The 23807-nt window shown below is 49.5% G+C and overlaps 1 protein-coding gene across 5 annotated transcripts in view; it reads left to right on the top strand.

Annotated features, from left to right (window-relative positions):
* Positions 1-23807, top strand: part of PAK4 (p21 (RAC1) activated kinase 4) — a 53552-nt gene that overhangs the window by 17714 nt on the left and 12031 nt on the right. For 3 of the 5 annotated variants that reach the window (XM_070397922.1, XM_070397919.1, XM_070397923.1), the window contains exon 2: positions 23123-23196. The gene's annotated coding sequence lies outside the window, so the exon portion shown is untranslated. Of the gene's footprint in view, positions 1-13906; positions 14028-21430; positions 21526-23122; positions 23197-23807 lie in introns of those variants that run through there. The other 2 variants (XM_070397920.1, XM_070397921.1) reach the window with 2 other exon arrangements.

Genomic DNA, 23807 nt, shown 5'->3' with positions numbered 1-23807 from the left:
TCAGTTGCAGGTCCTTGATGTGTAAGGGGCTTCCCCTGAGCATCTGTAAGGTAAGAATGGGTTTTCACCTGGGATCTGTCCAGAGAAAGCTGAGACCCTCCCTCCATGTGGGAATAGATTGGGGGTTGTGGTGGGAGGGTCCCTTCTCTTTGGCTTCTCCTGAGGGCCCTGTTTAGTGCTCTCATCTAGCAGCTCATGGAGAGGCCTTCTGGGTTGGAGATTATTATCAAAGGCTCTGGATCTGGAAGCCTGGGTTTGCCACCTGGCTCTGCCATCTACTAGCTGGGTGACCTTGGGCATGTGGCACCCTTAACCCTTTGGCCTGTTCCCCCATTTATAAAATCAGATTTTATAAAGGTTATTTCATCTATGTAAAGCACTCAAAAGAGAGCTAGCACATAGAAACCTCTTAATGAATCCTAGTTCTCAGTATTATTGTCATTATTGCCATTCACTCATTCATTTTGTAGATACTCACTGAGTTCATCCCTGGGCTGGCTGATGCCTAAGACAGGCTGGTGGCCTGATAGCCCAAAGTCCTACCCTCATGGAACTTGAGGCAGTGACATTCTAGAGCAACCGTGGGCAAACTACGGCCTGCGGGCCGGATCCAGCCCGTTTGAAATGAATAAAACTAAAAAAAAAAAAAAAAGACCATACCCTTTTATGTAATGATGTTTACTTTGAATTTATATTAGTTCACACAAACACTCCATCCATGCTTTTGTTCCGGCCCTCCAGTCCAGTTTAAGAACCCATTGTGGCCCTTGAGTCAAAAAGTTTGTCCACCCCTGTTCTAGAGTCACCTTGGGGAAAGCACAGTCCAGAGTGTCCCAGCTCTAGCCTAGGAAATCAGGGAAGGCTTCCTGGAGTAGGAGACATCTGAGCTACTGGCTGGAAGAGGAACAGAAGTTAGTGTGTGGAAGGCTGTTTTAAGGAGCATGAACAGCATATTCAAAGGCTAAAAGCTGGGAAAGGGGCTGGCATTTTTAATAAAATTATTTTTAATTAAAAATTTTGAGTTAATTGTTGATTCACATGCAGTTGTAAGAAATAATTCAGAGAGAGCCCTTGTGCCCTTTACCCAGTTTTCCCAATGGTAACATTTGGCAAGTCTATAGTTAGTACAAGAACACAACCTGGATATTGATGTGGATATGGTCAAACTACAGAACATTTTATCACAAAGATTCCTCCTGATGCCTTTTTATAGCTACATCCCCTCCCTGGCCCGTCCCTAACTCCTGGCAACCCTATTCCCCGTTTTTATAATTCTGTCATTTCAAGAATCTATCTATCTATATAAAAGCCTAAGTGACCATTTGACCTGTAGCTATGATGCACACTGACCACCAGGGGGCAGATGCTCAACGCACAGACATAGAAACATGGAACAGACTGATGAATCTCAGAGGGAAGAGGGGAGGGGAGAGGGCGGAAAGAGACTAACCAAAGATCTTATATGTATACTAGATGCCTGGTGCATGTATTCGTGCTTCGGTGGGGTCCCTCAGCCTGGCCTGCAGGGATCCGGCAGAAACCAGCCATTTGACACCCCCCGAGGGGTCCCAGATTGTGAGAGGGCGCAGGCCAGGCCGAGGGATCCCACTGGTGCATGAATTGTGCACCAGGCCTCTAGTATATATATAAAACCCTAATATGCAAATAGACCGAACAGCGGAACAACTGGTTGCTATGACATATGCTGACCACCAGGGGGTGCGCGCAGAACATGGTGGGCATTGGCCGCAGCAGGATAGTGGAGCAGGTGAGCGGGAATGCCAGAAAAAGGCAGGGCACCTGTTGCTGTCATTGGGGCGAGCCTCTGGTGGTTACTGAAAATCCTTTGCCTCTGTGCACTGCGGTCCCGCCCGGCACTTGCACCTGTTGCCAGTGCCAGAACCGCTGCTCACACCTGCTGCCGGCGCCTGGTGCTGGCCCCGATTGCTTGGCGTCATCAGCAGATGTGAGCAGCGGCTGCCAGCCCCGATCGCCCCTGAGGGCTTCTCCTCCTCCCCCTGCTCCCAAGGGGCGATCAGGGCAGCAGCCACCGCTCACACCCACTACTGGTGTCGGCCCAATCATTCTGCACCGTCAGTGTGTGGGAGCAGCGGTGGCAGGAGCAGAGCTGTCGGCAGACGGGACTGGGGGCCGGGCAGGGGCACAGAGGATGGGCCAAGACCCGCCCTCTGCCCACCACAGCCTCGCGGCCCACAGTTTCTTTCAAGGTGTACGAATTTGTGCATTGGGCCCTTAGTGTTATATAAATGGAATCATGCTATATGTAACCTTTTGGGGTTGACTTTTTTTCACTAAGTATATTCTCGAGATAAGTACCTGAATTCATTCCCTTGATATGAATGTACCACAGTTTGTTTAACCATTCACCCATTGAAGGACATCTGGGTTGTTTATAGTTTAGGGTGATGACAAATAAAGCTGCTATAAACAGCCACATACAGGATTATGTGTGAATGTAAATTTTCATTTCTCTGGGACAAATACCCGGAAGTGCAGCTGCTGGGTAGTATGGTAGCTGCATGTTTAAAGAAACTGCCACATTGTTTTCCAGCATGGCTGCACCATCTTACATCCCCACCAGCAATGCAGTGCATGGGCGATCCAGTTTCTCTGCATCCCCACCAGCATTTGTTATTGTCACTATTTTTCACTTTAGCTGGTATAATAGGTGTGTAATCAACTCACTGTGGCTTTGACTTGTATTTCTCTAATGGCTAATGATGTTGAAAACCCTTTCAGGTGCTTATCTGTCATCTGTGCATCCTCTTTGGTGAAGTGTCTCTTCCTGTCTTCTGTCCATTTGTTAATTGGATTGTTTGGGGTTTTTTGTGTGTTTTTCAAACTAAGTTTTGAGAGTTCTTTGTCTCTTCTAGATATTACTCCTTTGCCAGATAAGGAGTTTGTAAATGTTTTCTCCCAGTCTTTAGTTTTTTATCCTCTTCACATGGGCTTTTGCAAAACAGACATTTTTAATTTTGATGAGGTGTAATTGATTAAATTTTCCTGTTATGGATCTTGCTTTTGGTGTCATGTTTAAGAACTCTGCACCTAGCCCTAGATTCTGAAGATTCGCCTATTTGTTGTCTAAAAGTTTTATACTTTTAACATTTTACATTTAGCTCTATGATCTTTAATGAATTAATATTTGTGCAAATTGTAAGGTTTGGATCAAGGTCCATTTATTTATTTATTTATTGCATATGGGTATCCAGTTGTTCTAGCACCATTTGTTGAAAATGCTGACTTTTCTCCATTGAATTGCTTATGCTTCTTTGTAAAAAAAAATAAGTTCCCAGAGTAAGATACCTGTTTACACCTACCAAGATGGCTATTATTTAAAAAATAGGAAAATAACAAATATTGGTGAGGATGTAATATTCCTACCATACAGTACTGGTAGGGATATTAAATGGAGCAGCCACTGTGGAAGACAGTTTAGTCATTTCTTTTTTTTTTTTTTTTTTTTTTTTTCAGCACTTTATTTTTTTAGGGTTTTTATTTTTTTATTTATTTTTTATTTTTTTATTTTTATAGCTTTATTTTTTATTTTTTATTTTTTAAATTAAATCTTTATTGTTCAGATTATTACATTTGTTCCTCTTTTTTTCCCCCCCGTAACTCCCCTTCTTCCAGCTCCCACCCCACCCTCTGCCCTCACTCCCCACCCACTATCCTCATCCATAGGTGCACGATTTTTGTCCAGTCTCTTCCCGCATCTTCCACACCCCTTCCCCCCTCAAGAATAGTCAGTCCATTCCCTTTCTATGTCCCTGATTCTATTATAATCAACAGTTCATTCTGTTCCTCAGATTATTTATTCACTTGATTCTTAGATTCATTTGTTGATAGATGCATATTTGTTGTTCATAATTTGTATCTTTACCTTTTTCTTCTTCTTCCTCTTCTTAAAGGATACCTTTCAGCATTTCGTATAATACTGGTTTGGTGGTGATGAACTCCTTTAGCTTTTCCTTATCTGTGAAGCTCTTTATCTGACCTTCAATTCTGAATGATAGCTTTGCTGGATAAAGTAATCTTGGTTGTAGGTTCTTGGCATTCATCACTTTGAATATTTCTTGCCACTTCCTTCTGGCCTGCAAAGTTTCTGTTGAGAAATCAGCTGACAGTCGTATGGGTACTCCCTTATAGGTAACTGAGTTTCTTTCTCTTGCTGCTTTTAAGATTCTCTCTTTGTCTTTTGCTCTTGGCATTTTAATGATGATGTGTCTTGGTGTGGTCCTCTTTGGATTCCTTTTGTTTGGGGTTCTCTGCGCTTCCTGGACCTGTAAGTCTATTTCTTTCACCAGGTGGGGGAATTTTTCTGCCATTATTTCTTCAAATAGGTTTTCAATATCGTGCTCTCTCTCATCTTCTGGCACCCCTATAATTCTGATGTTGGTACGTCTGAAGCTGTCCCAGAGGCTCCTTACACTATCTTCGTATTTTCGGGTTCTTTTTTCATTTTGCTTTTCTGGTTGGGTGTTTTTTGCTTCTTCGCATTTGAAATCTTTGACTTGATTCTTGCGCTCCTCTGGTCTGCTGTTGGGAGTCTGTATAATATTCTTTATTTCAGTCCGTGTATGCTTAATTTCTAGTTGGTTCTTTATCACAGCATCGAGGGTCTCATTAGATTTCTTGTAGATCTCAATAAGTTTATCGGCGACTTCTAGACAGTTCTTGAGAGACCTTAAAAGTGTGGTTCTGAACTCAGTATCCTCCCTTGATAGTTTTGTCCTGTTTCTTTGTCTCCGCATTTTTTACGCTTTCTTGGTGCACCCCCTAGTGGTCTTTGTGCGCAGTCTTGTTGTAAGTAAGCCTTGATTGTTGTAGTTAATACTAGAGGGATTTGACCTCCAGGCCAACTGGCTGTGAGAATCAGCTGTGTCTGCAGTGGGAAAACTTCTGTCCTCTGGAGAGGTGCTAATCTAGCTTTTGCCTGAGGCTATCCGGCAAATGGCTCTGTGCAGGGCTTGGGCGGGGCGGGTCGCAGGGGACCAACAGGGCGGGCGGAGGGAGCAGTTATGGCTGCTCTCAGTCCCGTTCCCAGAGGCTCTGCTTCTCAGCAACCGCTGCAAACCTCAGAGAGAAAGCTGCCCTCACGTTCAGACAGATGCCAGACAATCCTGCTTCTCCCGTTTGAGTCTGGGTCCCTAGAGACTCGCCCGGATCTGGAGCTCAGAGTCTGAGACTCCCTCCGATTGAAAACAACAACCGTGCCCTCAGCCACCAGCCCGCTCCACGCGCACCTCCGTACCTTTGTATTTTCCACACTGCGCCTCCTCTGAGCCTTGGTATGCTGTTCTCTTTCCTTCCAGTTGAAGAATCTCTCCTCAGCCAGCCTCCTGTGGTTCTGGGTGATGTCCGTTCCGTCCTTTAGTTGTATTTTTGAAGTGGTTGTTCGAGGCAGCAAACTCCGGTGTTTACCTATGCTGCCATCTCGGTTTCCTCCCCAGTCATTTCTTAAAAGGTTAAATACAGAACTACCATAGCAATTCCAATCCTAGGTACAAGTCCAAAAGACTTGGACAGATATTTGTATACCAGTGTTCATAGTTGCATTATTCACAGTAGCTAAAAAGTAAAAGGTTTAAGTGTCTATTAACAAATAAATGAATACACAGAAGAATCAAGATGGCGGCATAGGTAAATGCCTGTACTCATTGCCTCTCACAACCACATGAAAATTACAACTAAAATACTAAACAACCATCGTTCAGAACCACCTGAAAGCTGACTGAATGGGAGTCCTACAACTAGAGAAGTAAATAAGAAAGCACATTGAGACTAGTAGGAGGGGCGGAGGCGCAGACCAGGACTGGCACCCATGTGTGCCGCTTTTTTTAATCAGGAGGGAGATCATCTTTGTGGAGGCCACCCATGAGGAACAAGGAGTCCCAGACCCACACCAGACCTCCAGCACAGGGTTCCAGAGCTGGGAAGAGGAGTACCCGCACCAATGGCTGTAAAAACAGTATTTTGTGGCTGAGTGACACCAAGGCTGCTGGAGACCCAAGTGTTCCATTTAAAGGGCTGGGCACAAACGTACTCGGACTCCCAGCACTGGTGGCTTTGGGGAACACAAACACATATGGGGAGGAAGTGGGTTGTCTGGCATTGGGGCAGAAACTTGGGGTGGCTTTCTCCCAGATGGGGTTACTCACAAGGGTCATTGCTCCTGTGCTGGAAACTCCTCTTTCGCAGGGCTGACTGGCAGCCATATCTGAGTCTCCATCAGCCTAGACCACAGTGTTTGCTGTATCATGGATATTCCCTGACACCCTGCCCCAACCAATTTGCAGCCCTGCCCAAGTTTGCAGCAGCTTTTCCATATGAATGGCCTGTCCTGGCTCAGGCTTCAGCCTTTGCTAAAATCTCTCAAACAAGCTGCAGGAGGTGACAGCATGCCCCAAACTTATCAATAAAAGGCCCAACCCCAGCACTAGCACCAACCTTCCTTACTTCCCAGCTGGGCCTTGCCTGGGCACATCCAAGCCCAATACAAATAGAAAATAGCAGCCATCTGTAGATCCTTCTATAGCTCCTGTTAGGTGGCCCCAGGCAGTGGCTGACTTTGCATCTCCCTGGAGGCCTTAGAGCCAGTGCACTGGTGGGCAGCTTCAGACCATAGCAGATTACAACTCTGCACATTCACAAGCGATGCACTCAAGGGGCAGACTCTGAGCACCAAAGCCCCACTGAAGCAAATCCTGCTCCATTGGGGTATTTCCTGCACAGCAGCTCTCCCACTGTAGCCACAGCTGGTCCTCACAGCTAATTGGCCTCCCAGAGTCGCCAAAAGCAGTTAAGGCTTAAGTACTAGACTGTGCACACAGCCCACACAAGGGTGCACCAAGAGTGCCCAGCTCAGAAGACTGGGGAGGCTGAGCCAATGGGCCCTACAAGATATCTACTACACAAGGCCACTCTACCAATTCCAGGAGACATAGCAACTCTACCTAATACATAGAAACAAACACAGAGAAGCAGCCAAAATGTGCAAAGAAACATGTCACAAATGAAAGAAATGTAAGCAAGCAAACTACTGGGTACAGAATTCAAAACCATGGTTATAAGGTTGCTCAAGAATCTTCATGAGACTTTCAAAAATCTTAGAATGTCAAGGACATGAAAAAGGACCAGTCAGAAATAAAGCATAAACTAACTGAAATAAGGAATAACTTACTGGGATTCAATAGTAGAGTAGAGGATTCCTAGAATCAAATCAAGGATTTGGAATATAAGGAAGCAAAAAACACCCAATCAGAAGAACAACAACAACAAAAAGAATCCAAAAATATGAAGATAGAGTAAGGAGCCTCTGGGACAACATCAGGTGTTCCAACATTTGCATTACGGAGGTACCAGAAGAAGAAGAGAGAGAGCAAGATATTGAAAACCTAGTTGAAGAAATAATGACAGCAAACTTTGCCTACCTGGTGAAAGAAATAGACTTACAAGTCCAGGAAGCACAGAGAATCCCCAAAAAGAGGAATCCAAAGAGGCCTACACCAAGACACATAATTAAAATGTCAAGGGCTAAAGACAAAGAATTTTAAAAGCAGCAAGAGAAAAGCAGTTAGTTACCTACAAGGGAGTGCCCATACAACTTGTCAGCTGATTTCTCAGCAGAAACTTTGCAGGCCAGAAGGGAGTAGCAAGAAATATTCAAAGTGATGAATAGCAAGGAACTGCAATCAAGATTACTCTACCCAGCAAAGCTATCATTTAGAATTGAAGGTCAGATAAAGATCTTCACAGACAAGAAAAAGCTAAAGGAATTCATCACCACCCAACCAGTATTACATGAAATGTTGAAGGGTATTCTTTAAGAAGAGGAAGAAGGAGAAGAAGAGGAAGAGATACAAATTATGAACAATAAAATGGCAACATATATATCTATCAACAATAGAACCTAAAAATCAAAATAAATGAACAAGAAATCTAATGAACAAAATAAACTGGTGAGTAAAATAGAGTCAGAGGAAGCGTTGGACAGACTGACGAATCTCAGAGGAAAAGGGGCGGGGGCGGTGGAGAGTGGTAGGAAGAGATTAACCAAATACCTTAACTATAGACACAGATAGTAAGGTGGTGAAGGGGCGGGGCAGGAATTGGGTGAAGGGAGGCAAAGAGGGGGAAAATAGGGGGACATCTGTGATACTCTCAACAATAAAGATTTTCTTTTTTTTTTAATTTTTAAAAAAATATATTTTATTGATTTTTCATAGAGAGGAAGGGAGAGGGATAGAGAGTTAGAAACATCGATGAGAGAGAATCATTGATCAGCTGCCTCCTGCATACTCCCCACTGGGGATGTGCCCGCAACCAAGGTACCTGCCCTTGACGGGAATCGAACCCAGGACCCTTCAGTCTGCAGGCCGACACTCTATCCACTGAGCCAAACCGGTTAGGGCCAACAATAAAGATTTTAAAGAAATAAAATACGTGGATACACAAATTGTAGAATATTATTCAGTCATGTAAAAGGAAGGAGACCTGGCCGGTCTTGCTCAGTTAATTGGGTGACATCCTGTGCACCAGGAGGTTTCCTGTTCCGTTTCCGGTCAGAGCACACGGCTGGGCTAGGTTTTCAATCCCAAGTAGGGGGTGTACAGGAAGCATCCTATCAGTGTTGTGGCCTCACATTGATGTTTCTTTCCAGAAACCAATAAAAACTATTCTTTAGCCTTGGCTGGTATTTCAGTGGTTAGAACACCAACCTGGGCACTGCAGGGTTGCGGGTTCAGTTCCCAGTCAAGGGCATGAACCTGGTTGCAGTTTGTTCTCTGCCCTGGTCAGGGCACATGCTGGATGCAACCAATCAATGTGTCTCTCTCACATTGGTGTTTTCTCTCTCTCTCTCTCTCTCTCTCTCTCTCTCTCTCTCTCTCCACCCCTCCTTCTTTTCTACTCTATCTAAAAGAAACGAAAAAATATCACCAGGTGAAGAGTAATACAAAAACAAAACAAACAAAACTATTCTTTAAAAAAAAAAAAGGAAGGAAATTCTGATATATGCTACCAATATGAATGGACTTTGAAAACATTATACTAAGTAAAATGAGCCAAACATGTGGCTCAGTGGTTGAGTGTCAACCCATGAACCAGGAAGTCATGGTTAGATTCCAGGTCAGGGCATATGCCTGGGTTGCGAGCTCGGTCCCCTATAGAGGATGTGTAGGAAAGAGGCTGCCGATCAATGATTCTCTCTCATCATTGATGTTTCTCTCTCTCCTTCTCCCTTCCTCTCTCTGTAACCAATAACATATTAAGAAAAAAAAAGAAATGAGCCAACCATAGAAGAAATAATGCAAGAATCTATTTACATAATTTGCCTAGAAAAGGCTAATTCATAGAGACTGAAAATGGAATAGAATTTACCAGGAGCTGAGGAGGAGAGGATGGGGAGCTATTGTTTAATGTATACAGGATTTGCATTAAAGTTTTGGGTAAAGACAGTGATGGTGATTACACGACATTGTGAATGTATTTAATGCCATGGAATTATCCATGTTACATACAGCTAAAGTGATAAGTATTAGGTATGTTTTAACACAGTGAAAAATATCAGTGTTTTAAAATATTAGGTATATTTGTGTGGATCTGTTTCTGCGTCCTCTCTCTGGTTACTGATTTATGTGTTTATCCACAGTCCTGATTACTGTAGCTGTCTTTTAGGCTGTTATATTAGATACAGTGAGTCCTCCCACTTTATTCATCTGTTTCAAAATGGAGCTGTTCTAGGGCCTGGGCCTGGCAGTTTTGGAGCTCCTCTCAGGCTCCCTTGTGTGGAAAATGGCACTATGGTTTACCCAGCTTCAGACTCACCCTTGGCACCTGCCTTGTCCTCAGTCCCCTCATCAACGAGCCTTGCTTTTTCTTGGCAGACATAGCTCTATCTGTCCTCCTCTCTTCATGTCCAACCTTCCTGACTACCTTCATCAGTTGTCCTCACACCTCTCTGGCCCCCTTAGTTCCGTCCTCCACAGATAAGGCAGCCAGAGTTACGTCTTCCAAATGCAGGTCCTCTGGCTCACCCATGGCGTGGCTCCACCACACCCCTGTCCCTCCAGCCTGTGAGTCTCAGCTGAATTTCACATTTAATTTGTGTGATTTTTGACTTTAAGCCCCACAGGGCAAGGACCATGCTGTACCCCCTCCCCAGCCTGTGCAGCACATGGTGGACACGCATTGGACTTCTATTGGTGGAATCCATGATTGTGGGAAGGAAGCTGCATGCTGCTGGAGCTGATGACTGGAGGAGGAGTGTGTTGGGAAATGAGACCGAGAGGTGGCAAGAGCCTGGGGAACCTGGGGAGGAGGTAGCTTTAGCTGTGCTGGCCACAGTAAATAAGGTGAGGGACACCAGGTTTACAAAGCTCTCCCTGACCATGCAGAGAAATAGGCCATGACTTAGAAGAGATACTCAGCAGAAAAGGAATTCTGACTCTTGTGAAAGTATGTGCAGCCTGCTAAGCAGAAAAAAGCAAATGGCAACTAGGCTGAGGGGACAACTTCACCTATCTGACTGGCAAGGAGTTTGACAATCCCATGGGCTGTGAGGCCCTCACACTGGACAACTTGGCAGTGCTGAGCTTTGCCTGCAGTTCCACTTCTAGACATTTGACCCACAGGCACACCTGTGAAATGACATCTGTACGTGGTTGTCATTGCTGCACTGTTTGTAAGAGCTCAAGGCTGGAAACCACCAAGGCTGGAAACCACCGGTGGTGACTGGTTCAAGGCACCTTGGCCCTTCCATGCAGGGCTGCGCTTTGCGGAGATCAAGGCATGGAAAGACTAAGATATACTGTATGTATTTTTTCTATTAAGTTATAATAAGGTTTTTATTAATAAACAAAATAGATAAACTATAAATAACATAAGTAAATATAATAACATTTTAAAATAATATAAATTGTTAGTATACATGCTGGAAAGTGAATAAAGCATAAAGACATAGCATAACCAATTATTATAAAGGGAAGACCTACATAGCCCCTGCCTCCCCAGGCCCTCCCGCCCCAGTGGCAGCCCCTTCCTTGACTTTCGAGGCAGTCACGGCCTTGCTTTTCTCTCTGGTTTTACCCCCTCTGTATAGGTCCCTAAACAGTGTATTTCATTTTGTATGGTTTCAGACTTTTTCTGGACAAAATCCTAGGATGTGTTTTATGTCTCACTTGTTTTGTTAGCATCATTTTGCTATTCGTGCACATGCAGCTATGGTCATTCCTTGTCACTCTTGTGTACTATTCCATGCAGCCAGTAGATCACACTTGATTATCCATTTCCTGTGGATGAGCATTTGCATTGTTTCCAGTCTCTGGCAGATTCAGATTGTGCTTCTTGAACCTTCCCATACGTGTCCCTGGAGCCCAAGGGCCAAATTTTGCGTGGTAGCTCCCAGGGGAGCGCTGGCCAGGTCCCAATGTGTGTCTTCACCTTTACTAGATGCTGCCGAACTCCTCCTGGTGCCAGCAGCACAGGAGAACCAAGAAGTGTTCTTGAAAAAAGCAGGTGCAGAATAGTCTATGCGGTATGCTGCCATTTAAAGAGTGTGTCAGTGTAAGTGTGTACCCGCATACATACGTGCATTTGTAGGCTCTCTCAGAAAGGACAAAAAACCCACTAGAGGTTGTTTCCGGGGCCAAGCTAGGACAGGGCAGGAGGCCATCCTGTCACTGCTTACCCTCTGGTGCCATTGGCTTTTGAACCATGTGTCTGCATTATAAAGAGACAGACACTGAGATGGAAAGAAAGAAAGGGCAGAGAGGAAGCCCAAATGTGTCAGAATGTTAATAGTTGGGAATCTGAGTAGTAGATTTTATGGGGGTTCACTGGTTTAGTCTCTATTTTGAGGTATGTTTAAAAAGTTTATAATAAAATCTGTTCCAGTGTGAGAGGATCTTCGATGACCTCTCCTGGCCCCTGAGGCCTATCACCAGAACCTCTTGTTTCCAATGAGACTTCTAGAGGCTTGGTGCACCCTACTTCCTCTCTTCCCCTTCTCTCCTCTGTGCCTCCCCTTAGGCACTCGCTCCCCTTTGCTGGCCACTACTCGCTTCCCCCACCAGAGCCCAAACTAGCCTATCCAGTTTGGGGAGGTTAGAGGAGCCGCCTCCCTTGGCTCATGTCTGGGTGGCTGCCTGACAGGTGCTCCACCCTGGTGGGGGAGGGAGTGGCCTGGGATCTGGGACTTCTGGGATCCCCTGCCTACCCTGCTGTAGCCCTGGGAGCCTCTGGCTTACTGAACAGGTGATGGACAGGAGGGGGGGAGGGATCTCCAGGCCCTCCTGGTCTGAGTGATGGGAGTCCTGTGGGAGTTGGCCACTGTAGGGGAATGGGAATGACTCAGGTTTCTGTCCCCCTGTCTGCCTGGGCTGCTCACTATTCTCACTGGGCTCACCAGCAACTGGGCATTTGTCCTGGACCCAGCCACCTACTCGAACCCGTTCCCTGTCACTCACAGGACTCTTCAGTGAGGAAGCCCAGGGCAGGGAGTTTTGTCTAGTTTGTTCATTGCTGAGTTCTCAGGGCCTCCAACAGGCCTGCCTGGTATGTGCTAGGAGCTCAGCCCATGTGTGAACCAGTGGGGGAGACAGACATTCAGAGACAGTGACAGCCGGGAGTGGTAGCACTAGGATAAGGCCCAGAGGGGGCATCTGACCCAGCCTAGCGTGTCAGGAGGGCATCCTGCAGGAGCAGCCTGTGGTAGGCTCCAAAGGGTGAACAGGGATGAACCTAATAGCTGCCCCCTGCCCCCAAGTCCTCTATCATGGGTGAGACAGACAGAAACAAACAAATTGCACACCAGGAACTCTGACCTGGGCCAGCGAAGGCTTTGTAGAGGAAGTGAGATCTAAGGGCAATGGGTGTGAGGTAGGGCAGCACGGCCCCTTCTCAATCCCCCTCTCTGAGTGTCTTTTTCTCCTGTTCTGGAATGGGGGTTCTGAACAAGTTAGCCTACTGCTCAGAAAAGCTGGTTCAGGGCACAGGCACTGGGACAGGTGGCAGGCACCCAACTTCCCTGCCTCAGTTTCCTCTCATGTAAATGGGCCAGATAAAGTACTTGTCCATTGAAGGCAGCAGTGAGGTAAAATGACTTATGTGTGTCAAGGCTAAGAGTAGAGCCACTTATTTTCAGGAGGGTTAGTCACATCCTGGAAGACAGAGCCAGCATGGCACAGCCCTTTCTCTCTCCCCATTCCCACAATCCATATCTCCCAGCCCTACACCTAGAGATGGTGATGTGGGGGTTTCACCAGGAACTGGATCTTCCCCTTCTGGTTAGGCTGCAAGTCTCAGGCCCATCCTCATGCATGAGTGGGGCAGAGCTAGAGAGGCTACCTTCGTTGTCTTTTCTCGAAGCTCTTGCTGGACTCACAGCCTGGAAGTGGGGGGAGCAGAGACTACATCCAGCCCCAGATCTCCAGCCACCCCTCCATATCAGAGCCCCATCCCTCTGTCCTGCCCCCAGCCTGGATCATTGTTTCAAACCTAGCTGCCCGCCAGCTGCTCTTAGGCACTGTGCAGCACTGCTTGCTTCCCTAACCCCTGGCTTCTAGCCTACCATGGGGAACGAGGTGGGGGTGTGGGAGTGCTAGTGGGGTACTGGCCCTCTGAAGCAAGGGCTGTGGTTGGAGTCTCCTCTGCCTGTGTCCCTGCCTAACCCCTCCCTCTGCCAGACATTGTGGTGATGGTGATGTGGCCCAGGCTCTCCAGACTCAGCTCCGCCTCCCTCTATCTCTCCCTCCCATTCTCCCCCTCCCTCCTCCTGTGGGCTGGAGCCACAGGGATCTCAACTTCTGCCAGGGCAGGGCAGCGTCACCACCCACTGCCAGGGAGGCTGGGGCACAAAGCCCAGCCAGCTCTCCTTGGTGGGTGCGTGTGTCGGAGAGCCAGGGGAGCCCCCTTGGTACCTGCTTCCTGCTCTCCCAGCTGGAAGCCTCTGTCTGTGGCTCACCCCAATGAGGGTGGCCCAGGACCCAGGGAAGAGGATGGTGGAGGTGAGCTGGCCCTGGCCTCAGGCAGGAGGGGAGGATAAGGAAGGGCTGCGCTGGGTGTGAAGAGGGTAGTCCTGCTGCCTGGTCACCTGAGCCAGTGTGAGCATGTGATCAAGGGGCCACACCTTTACTGGGCCCAGGAGCAGGGTTCCTGTGTTGGTGGCAGGTGTCTTTGCTGGGTCTTACCGCATGTCTCAGTTCAGGTCCCTGAGCACGTCAGTGGGAGCGCCTTCCTGGGGTCTGGTTTGCATGGGGTGGTTCTGAGGGGCTCTGCCTCTCTAGGTGACTCACCCTGGAGTTGGCCGTGGCTGTGCCTGGGTCTGCCATGGGGACTCATTGCATAGTGTGTGTGGATCTGGGCTTGTGTGGGTCTGTGGTCTAACTCTGTCTTGGGGAATGTTCCTGGTGTGTGTATGGTGTCCTGGGTCTGCCTTTCTAGGGAAGTCCAGCATTATGATGCATCTGTGGGATTGTGTGTGTGCATGCATGCGCCTGTGTTTCTGGCTGGTGGCCCTGGTCTGTATCGTCTGTGCCATTGGCATGTGTCTGTGGGTCTCTTTCAGGAATGCCTGCACCTCTGGGATGTGTGTGGGTCTTTATAGTGGGTTTGGAGGGGTCCTGGGTGCATGGGTGCTTCAGGGACCTGGCTGTGACTGTCCTAGTGTCTGACCCTTCCATGCTGAGAGCTACCTCTGAGCCAGCCCCACTTTGACTGCTTCCCCCACCTTCTCCCATGATGCCTCACATTTCCTTTGGACTTGCTCTGTGGGTGCCCATATCCAAGAGGCAGGAGCTGAGGCTCAGGGTGTGATGTCCCTTCCCATGCTCAGGCTCTACAGCCGCTGCCTCTGTGGAGTTGGCATGACTGCTGCTGGCTCTGGCTGCTCAGGGAGTTTTCTGTACGACCATGGTGTGTGTTCCTGTGCGTCTGTGGTTGTGTAGCTGGATGTTTATGCTGAGTCTGTGATATGGTCTCTGTGGATGACTGTGCTTCTGTGTCCAGGGAGTGTGTTTGTGTCAGGGAGTTGCATGGCAGGGGAGGGCTTGAGTTCCGGGGACCTGGGAGGACTCCAGAGCCTCTTTTCTGCCTGTACCCTCTCCCTCCTTCCTGCCCTGCCTTAGGGAAGAATGAATGAAGTCTAATCTGATTTCCCCGTCCCTGCGGACTCACCCACACTCAGGTTTGCTGTGGCATTCATTCCCACCCTGGGCACCTCTGGGGGGAGAGGGATACCAACAGAGCCCTTTGTGTCTGTGCCCTCTTGTGCCTGGCCAGGAGGGCAGGGGTATTCGAGGCTGGGGCTGCCAGAGGAGCTAACTGGCCTCCCTTGAACCTCTGAGCACCAGCCTGGGCCCAGCTGGATAAAGGAAGTGGCATCTTTTCATTCAACCACAGTCAGAGCTGTGCCCCCCCCCCCCCTGCCTTTGCTGGGCAGGGCTGGGCACACAGGGTGGCTGAGATGGCCCCAGGCCCTGTCCTCTTGGAGGCTCCCAGTCCAGCGGGAGAGGCACATGTGTCCTCAGACAGTGGCCACCCATTACACTCCCCCATTCCAGCCCTAGAGAAGGTAAGACTTAACAGAGATGGTAAGACTGGCACATTTGCTCTGGCAGGAGAGGAACTTGCCCAGCATACTCTTTTATTTATTTGTCCCTGATTCATTCAGCAGCAGCAGCAGCAACAACAATGGCAATAAGTATTAATAACAGCAGCTAACATGTAGTGAGGACCCATGGGTGCCATGCACTCTTTTAAATGTCATCTCATTCTATTGTCTAGACATTCCTGGGACATAAGAGACTTGTTCCCCTCCGTTTGCAGATGAGGACATTGAGGCCCAGAGAGGTTGAGTCACTTGCTCAGAGACACACAGCTTGGCAGTAGTGGAGCTGGTATCTGAGCCTGGGCAGTCTGCTCTTAGCCACCAACTGCCTGCTGAGCGCTTGTACTGGCACAGTCTGTATGAAGGCCTGGGGGGGGGGGGGGGGGAGAATGGCACTGTGTCTGGCCAGAATTCAGAGAGCAGGGCTGCTTCTCACTCCCCAGACTGCTGACTCCAGGCTCTGCTTCCCAAGACCAGGGTGAACCCAGATAGATCTCTGTGCTTCTGTGGGCTTTCACCCGCTGGGGGAGACTCATGGATTTCCAGCAGCATCCTCCACTCTATGACTTGCCTCTTGTCTGTAGCCCAAATATGCTGCCCCCTTCCTCAGATTTCCAGCTTAGGCCACATGGCTGGGGCAGGCCTCCCTGTGGTGGGGAGGACCTGGGATGGACTCCCAATGGGTGCTTCTTGTGTTTGGGACACACACCTGGTTATTTACTAAATAGCCAGCTTCACTAGGACTTGGGCCCCAGTTCCTTCTCAGCCATCAGGTCAGACTTCCAGACAGTGTGGGATGGGCCTTGGGGCTCCTATCTGCCCTCTGCCCCCAACACCCTTCCCTGCCTCTCCTCAGGTTCTGGACTCATCACACTGGCAAGGGCATCACTCCTTGTCCACTGATATTTACTGAGTGCCTACTGTGTGCTCGGGTCCTACTCTGGATGGCAGGGACACAGCAAGAATAAGACAAAGGCCCCTGTTCTCCGGGAGCCGACATTGTACTGGGGGGAGAGGTGATGCCAGGTAGTAATAAAAGCCATGGAGAAATTGTGAGAGGGGGTCAGGGGAGGCCTCTCTGAGGCAGTTTTATTTACACTAAGACCTGAATGTCAAGAAAGGGTGAGCCATGCAGCTCTGGGCAGAGAAAATAGTAGGTGCAAAGGCCCTAAGGCTGGAACAAGATTCCTATGTCTAAAACGAAAGACGAGACACCAGTGTGGTTGGAGTAAAGTGAGGGGAGGAGACAAGGTCCTGAGGTTGGCAGGGCCCACTGGGCAGTGCCATGTTAAGTCACAGTTTGAGCCGAGGTGGAAGCCCTTGTCGAGTTTTATTTGTTTAACATTTTTTCAGATTCCCTCCTAACCAAGGCAGCCTTTCTGATCCTGATTCTGGTTATCACTCGTGGAATTGTCTCTGTCCTGGTTCTTATCCCTTAAACCTCTGGGGTCTGTTGTCTGGAATGGAGGCACTGGCTAGAGCCAGGGCCACTGGGAAGCAGGAGGCTGAGGAGGCATCAACAAGGCCTCTCGGTCAGTGGGCGCTTCTGTGACCTGGTGCTGGGCAGCCCCGAGCAGTGACTTCCCCTCTCTGGGCCTGTTTCCAGGTTTGGGAAACAGGAAGGAAGAGGACTCCATACCCACCCACCCAGGAACTATTTGGAAGGCTCATCGTGGCCCGGTCTGCATGCCTGGCATAGGCTCAGGCCAGAGTCAGCATCGAAGCATGTCTGTGTCCTCTCTATCCACCCAGCTGCCTCTAAGGGGTGACCTGTTCTAGGTGCTGAGATCTGGTCATGACCAACCAAAATGTGGTTCCCACCTGTGTGGAGCCACAGGAGATAACAATAGACACACTCATAACTGTATAACAAATTAGGTGATACTAAGGGCCAGCAGAGAGTGGACCAAGTGCCAGAATGTGCCAGGTGTTTGCGGGATGTGTTGATGGGCAAGACCAGACCATGCCTCTGCCCCCGGGGAGCTCACACTCCAACTATTACTAAAGTTGTATCATCGGTCCTTGGCAAGTCCTACCAACTCGACCTTTATAGCGAGCCTGGAACCTGCCCACTGCTTCCGCTTCCACCATCCCCATGTGGTCTCCCGCTGGACCCTCAAGCCTCCTCTTCCCTGGTTCCCTGCTCCAGTCCCAACTCCAGGGTCTGTGCTTCTCGCACAGCGTCAGGCCCTGTCTCTCCCCTGCCAGATCTTTCTGTGGCTCCATCTCACTCAGGAAAAAGCCAGTGTCCTCCCCCGTGGTTCACAAGTTCCTACTCGATCTGCCCCCACCGCCTGCCTGCCCTCCTCTTTCATCACATGCTCTCTCGCTGCCCAGGCCCCAGCCACTTAGACTGACTTCTACTCTTTGACTGACTTAGTCTGACTTCTACTCTTTGTCCATATCAGGCATGCTCCTACCTCAGGACATTTGCCCTGGCTGTTCTTGCTGCCCGTGCTCTTCCTCCAGGTACCCACATGGCTCCCCCTTCCCTCCCTATTCAGGTCCCTCCTCAAGTGTCACCTTCTCAGCAAGGCCCTCCCAGACCTCATTGAAAAGTCTAACCTCCCCTTACCCTCCTGATCCATTTCATTTTCTTCTCATCACTTATCTGACTTATTAGCTGTTTTTCGGATTTATCTCATCTGTTGACAGTCTCCTTACCCCGAAACCGTGAGCTCTGTCGGGGCAGGGATGTTTCTGGCTGTTCAGGCCACTGCTGTCGGCCCTGCCTTGCCTGGTAGATATCAGCTCTCAGTAGACAGTGATGTTTGGATAGTGGGTTCGTGAGTGTCATGGGGTCATTGTGGGTAGAGTAGGTGTTTGACAAGGAGGGGGGCATGTGTCAGTCACAGGTATGTGAGGATTTCTTGGAGGAACTAGGCCCATGGGGAGAAGCTTGAGTGATTTGGATGGGGGACAGCAAGAGCTGAGGAAGGGTGGGGAGGTGGGAATGGCATGGGATGTTAAGAGGGACAGTGAGGAGCTTGCTGTCAGCTAGAAAACTGGCTTTTCCCTCCATTGTCAGAACACAGCCCAGAGAGGTAGGCAGTAAACTGAGGTAGGGAGAGGTTTCCTGGAGCTGGAAGGTAAAGATCACGGCAGAAGGGTGAGCAGGAGCCAGTGGTGGAAGCCCTGAGTGCAGCTGGGGACAGTGAGCACTTCATAGTCCCCTTCCTGGTTTGGGTTTCAGTTTGGTGAAGATGTTGTGATCCCAGTTACATCCCCTCTCTGCCCCTGGACCCCTGGGTTCCAGCTGGGTCAGCTCCCTTCACTACCAGGGGAGCAGCTTTATACAGAGCCTGCAGCAGGGAGGGAGCAGGAGGTAAGGGTTTTACACATGCGCACATACACCCAGACAGCTTTGTCACACAGTGGCTCTTGCTCTTCTGCCTGTTTCCTCTCATGAAAGGTCAGAGGGTAGAATAAGCCAGTGTGACTGGAAAACTGAAACTTTTGGTAGGACAGCTTGAAAACTGCCTGTTCCACATGAGAAATGATGTAATTGAAAAGATTTTTTAAAATTGAAACAAACATTTTAGAGTAGGATGCAAAAATGTGTCTGCATTCTTGGGATCAAACACTGGACTTCAGAGGGGTCTGTGTCCTGGCTGGTGGCTGCGGGCTTCATGCTGTCCTCTTCATTCTGTCTGAGTGCACTGGTTCACGCTCTGCCTCTGGGCTCCAGGGCTTTCTCTGCCAGTTTCATAGTCTGCCTGTGCAGAGGCTGAGACACGAGAACAGGAAAGTAATGTAGTGGGTACAGATGAATCTGTGGGCCCAACCATGTTGCAGTCATTGGGGTACAGTGGGGAGCAATTGGATGACAGGCCCTGCTCTCATGGATCAGACAGTCTAGTAGGTGAGACAGACACTGAAGAATTACACACACACACACACACACACACACACACACAATGTATGGAAATGCAATGAGGAAAAACAAAGCAGAGAAAGGGGGCATAGAGAGTGATAGGACAGGAACAGGGACATTTGAGCAGAGATGTGGGTGGAGGGAAGGAGAGAGAGAGCCATGTGCAAATCAGTGAGAAGTAAGTTCCAGCAGGTAGCAACCACCAGTGCAAAGGCCCTGAGGTGGGAGCATTTCTAGGGTTTGAAGAATAGTGAGGAAGCCCATGTAGCTGGGGTAGAGTGAGCAAGGGGGTGTGAAGAAGGACAAAGGGGAGAAGTGATGGGCCTTGTGGGTTACAGGGAGGAGTCTTTGTGGGCCAAAGTAGGATTTAAGGATGTTGACTCTGGAGTGAATAGGATTGTCTCCCAACCTCAGTTCTGCTGGATGCCCTTAGTGCAGGATTTCACTTTGTGAGCCTCACTCAGTTTCCACATCTTCAAAATGGGCATGAGAATAACCACTTCACTGAGATTGTGAGCTCAGCATCAGCATCTGTGCAGGGTTGTGAGGTCTTCTGGTGTTGATGGGAGTATAAATACTGGGGCTGAGCCTCAGCGAGCCATATGTGGTGGTAGGGACTGGCTTTCAGACACCTTTTCCGCTGCAGCCTGTCACATCAAAGGCCTGTGGGAAAGGGGATAAGGAATCACGGGGGAGGGGAGGCAGCTGCCCCACTTGTGCTGCCTCTTGCTATCCCTGGGGGCCAGGGCCAGACAGGTCAGATAGGAAGTAGGGACCCTCCCCCTGAGAAAGGTTCAGGGCAGGAGAAGAAGGACAAGATCTTGGTGGGGAGAGGGGAGGAGGCCAGGACCTACCCCAAGATGATGATGATGATGATGATGATAATAGCATGGCTGCAGCCTGGCTGGTATGAACATTGACCCATGAACCAAGAGTTCACTGATTCGATTCCCGGTCAGGGCACATGCCCAGGTTGCAGGTTCAATCCTCAACAGGGGGTGTACAGGAGGCAGCTGGACAATATTTCTCTCTCATCAATGTTTCTATCTATCCCTCTTCCTTCCTCTCTCTCTAAAAATCAATAAAAACATGTAAAAATTAATTTACAAAATAGCATGGCTGCAATCCTCAGGGGCAGAATAGGCAGCTAAGAGCTTGGACTTTGGTGTCCAACTCTCTAGGTTCAAAGCCTGGGTGCCCTGGACAAGGGGCTCATCTCTGAACCTCGGGTCCCCATCTGTGAATTGGGGATGATAAGAGTGCCTCTCTCAGAGGTTACTATGAGGATGGAGTGGGATTAGGCACAGAGAACATCAAGCAGGGCCCAGCACATAAAAATCTCCCAAGAGGCAGCTGCTGCTAATTTCGAGAACTGGGTTGGACAGGCCTGAAATCTCATGTCCACGCTGCTACTAAACTGTGTAACCTGGCGAGGGGGTATGTCCTCATCCTCTCTATGCCTTGTGTTTTATTGTCTTTTGTTTTTTCACCTGTAACCGGGGTCAGGTCTGTAGCCTGGGTCAGGTGTGCAGATTAAATGAGGGACTCTGGCCCTAACCAGTTTGGCTCAGTGGATAGAACATCGGCCTGCGGACTGAAGGGTCCCAGGTTCGATTCCGGTCAAGGGCATGTACCTTGGTTGCGGGCACATCCCCAGTAGGGGGTGTGCAGGAGGCAGCTGATCGATGTTTCTCTCTCATCGATGTTTCTAACTCTCTATCCCTATTCCTTCCTCTCAGTAAAAAATCAATAAAACATATTTTAAAAAAATAAATGAGGGACTCTGGGTTGAGTGCTTAGAAGAGGGGCTAGAACCCAGCAGGTGCGCAGTAAGTGTGGGTGACCTCTCTAAAGGGCACACTTCCTTCCTATGTGCAGTTCCTAGGGGCCTGGCCATCAGTGCCTGTGCTCTCTGTGACTCCTTACAGAACTCCAGGAGCTGTCATCGCCCACTTTTACAGGAGGAAGCTGAGGCACAGAGTGGCTGAGCTGCCAGTGCAGGGCCACACAGTGAGCTCCCAAGGTGGGTTGGCTCATGCTATTTCACGGGCACAGAAAATGAAGTGGCACAGTATGTAACAATAGAGCCCAGGTTTGGGCCCTGGGCTGACTGACTCCTAAGTTCCAAGCTTGTCTGGGAATCCCAGCATCCCCCATTCCTGGTGCAGGCCCCTACCTTTAAGTAGCAGCTCCTCTCCTTTTTCTTCTGAGGCCCCCATAAGGTCAGGAGCTTGGGGACTTAGTGGGAAGGGGGGCGTGGTAAAGGAGCCAGCTGTGCTTGGAGCTGCCCCAGGGTGGGGCTCCCGCCGCCTGATCATTATAAACATGGCCAGTTCCTCTGTTTGTCCTGCCCTCCATGTGGTGCCAGAGGGAAGGGGTGGCCCCAGGCAAATATCCGGAGGTGTGCCCCTCTACCCCCTTCCCCTGTGGGGTCACTGCTGGCACTGTGCAGAGGTGGCTTGGCGGTTTATAGGTGGGTGTTCTGGGTTGGCTGCCCCATGTGCCAGGCTGCTGCCTGCCCACCCATCTGGATCCTGAGCTCCCTCTTCTTGGTTAGTAAGGGGTCATGTGGCTAACCCTCTCCTGTGAGGCCTAGGCTGGGAGATGGAGGATGGGCAGAGCAAAGAGTGAGAAAGGCCAAGGGGAAAAATGAGGCTAGGTCTGGGGCCAAAAGGGGTTACAGCTGGGAAGACAGTGCAGAGGTGATAGGATATAGGGCAAAGATCTGGGGTGACAGAGCAGGGAAGATGGGAGAGGGTCGGGTGTAGGGTGTAGTGTGGGTCAGGGTCACCAATGGGAGTCTGGGAGGGAGGGCTGGACAGTGTCCAGAATGGGAGTAGACACTGAAGGGGCTCCTGGTTTGGTTGGGGCTATAGAAGGGTCTGAGGCAGAGGCAGAGGCAGAAGCAAAGAGGCCCCCTCCCTGACCAGGGCTGTCCCACCCCATATCTAGACAGCTAGGGTCCCTGGAGCATGGAGGACAGTGCCCTGGCTGGGGGAGCTCGGCCCAGATCTGATTCTGGCCACCTGCTGGCCAAGAGGCCCAGACCAGTTGAGACAGGTTAGCTGCTGGGTTCCTGCCCACCTCCCTCCACTGCCAAACCGGTTCTCCTGGAGGCTGCCCATTGATGGTCCTTCCTCTGAGCAAGGGGTGGCAGCCTATTTGGCCTCACCTTACAGAGCTGCTCCCACAGGAAAGGAGCAGCTCTCTCATGGGAGGAGAGCCAGGGGCTGAAGAGGCCACATCCCAGACATGCTTCTGAGCGTCCTCATAGGTCATAAGACTCACTGAGCTTGTGACTGACCCTGTGCCAGGCACTGGGAAGCTAGCCATGAACCAGACAAAATCCCCACCTGGGTGTTTCCTCTCATCCTTAGATATAAGCTCACAAGCACCTCCTCTGGGAATCCTCCCTTATTTCCACCCTGCCATTCCTCCATCTGGGTCTGGTGCTCCCTGACCCAATCCCTGCCACTCTGGGCTGTCAGAAGCTGTCTCTATCACCGCTGTGTCTCTAATACCAACCAGCACAGGCTGGGCACAAAGGAATGAGTTATTACTGAATGAGTGGGTGAATAAATGAATGGATGAGTAAAAGACGTTTTGTTCCCATTTTACAGATGAGTAACCCGAAGCCCCAAGAGGAGATGGCACCTGCCCAAGGGCACTTCTAGCACAGCCAGTGTCACACCAGGTCTGTGGGCTCCGGGGCTGTGTGTGGGGCAGGGGAGCCAGACCTGAGTCCCCCTCCCTCAGGCACTGCTAGAAGTAATCCTAACCATCAACATCGTAAATGAGGACAGGCCCTCCTTCTGTGCCCAGCTCTGTTTGTATTAACTCATTTAATTCTCACAGCAGTCCTAAGGAGGTTGGTCTAAGCACAGAGAAGTGAAGTCACTTACCCAAGGTCACACAGAGCAAGTGGCAGAGAGAGATTTACTCTCTGGGCGTCTTGCTCCTTCCCATTATTTCTCTGGTCTCCCTGTGGGACTCCACCATCAGGTGTCTCCCCTTTGGCCCCTTTGGATTTTTTGTTTGTTTGTTAATCCTCACCCAAGGATATTTTCCCATTGATTTTTAGAGAGAGTGGAAGGGAGGAGGAGAGACAGAAAGGGAGAACTACCATCTGAGAGAGACAGGGAGACACATTGATTGGTTGCCTCCTGCATACGCCCCAACCAGGGCTGGAGATCGAGCCCACAACTGAGGTATGCACCCTTGACTGGAATCAAACCAGGGACCCTTCAGTCCCGAGGCCTACCCTCTGTCCACTGAGCCAACTGGCTAGGGCTGTCTCCTTTGTTT

Source organism: Myotis yumanensis, unplaced genomic scaffold (assembly GCF_028538775.1).
Source record: "Myotis yumanensis isolate MYYU_CA2020_CCGP unplaced genomic scaffold, mMyoYum1.0.hap1 SCAF_18, whole genome shotgun sequence".
Classification (NCBI taxonomy): Eukaryota; Metazoa; Chordata; class Mammalia; order Chiroptera; family Vespertilionidae; genus Myotis; species Myotis yumanensis.
Note: the sequence above shows the minus strand (reverse complement) of the source record. Positions and strands in the feature narration are given on the sequence as shown.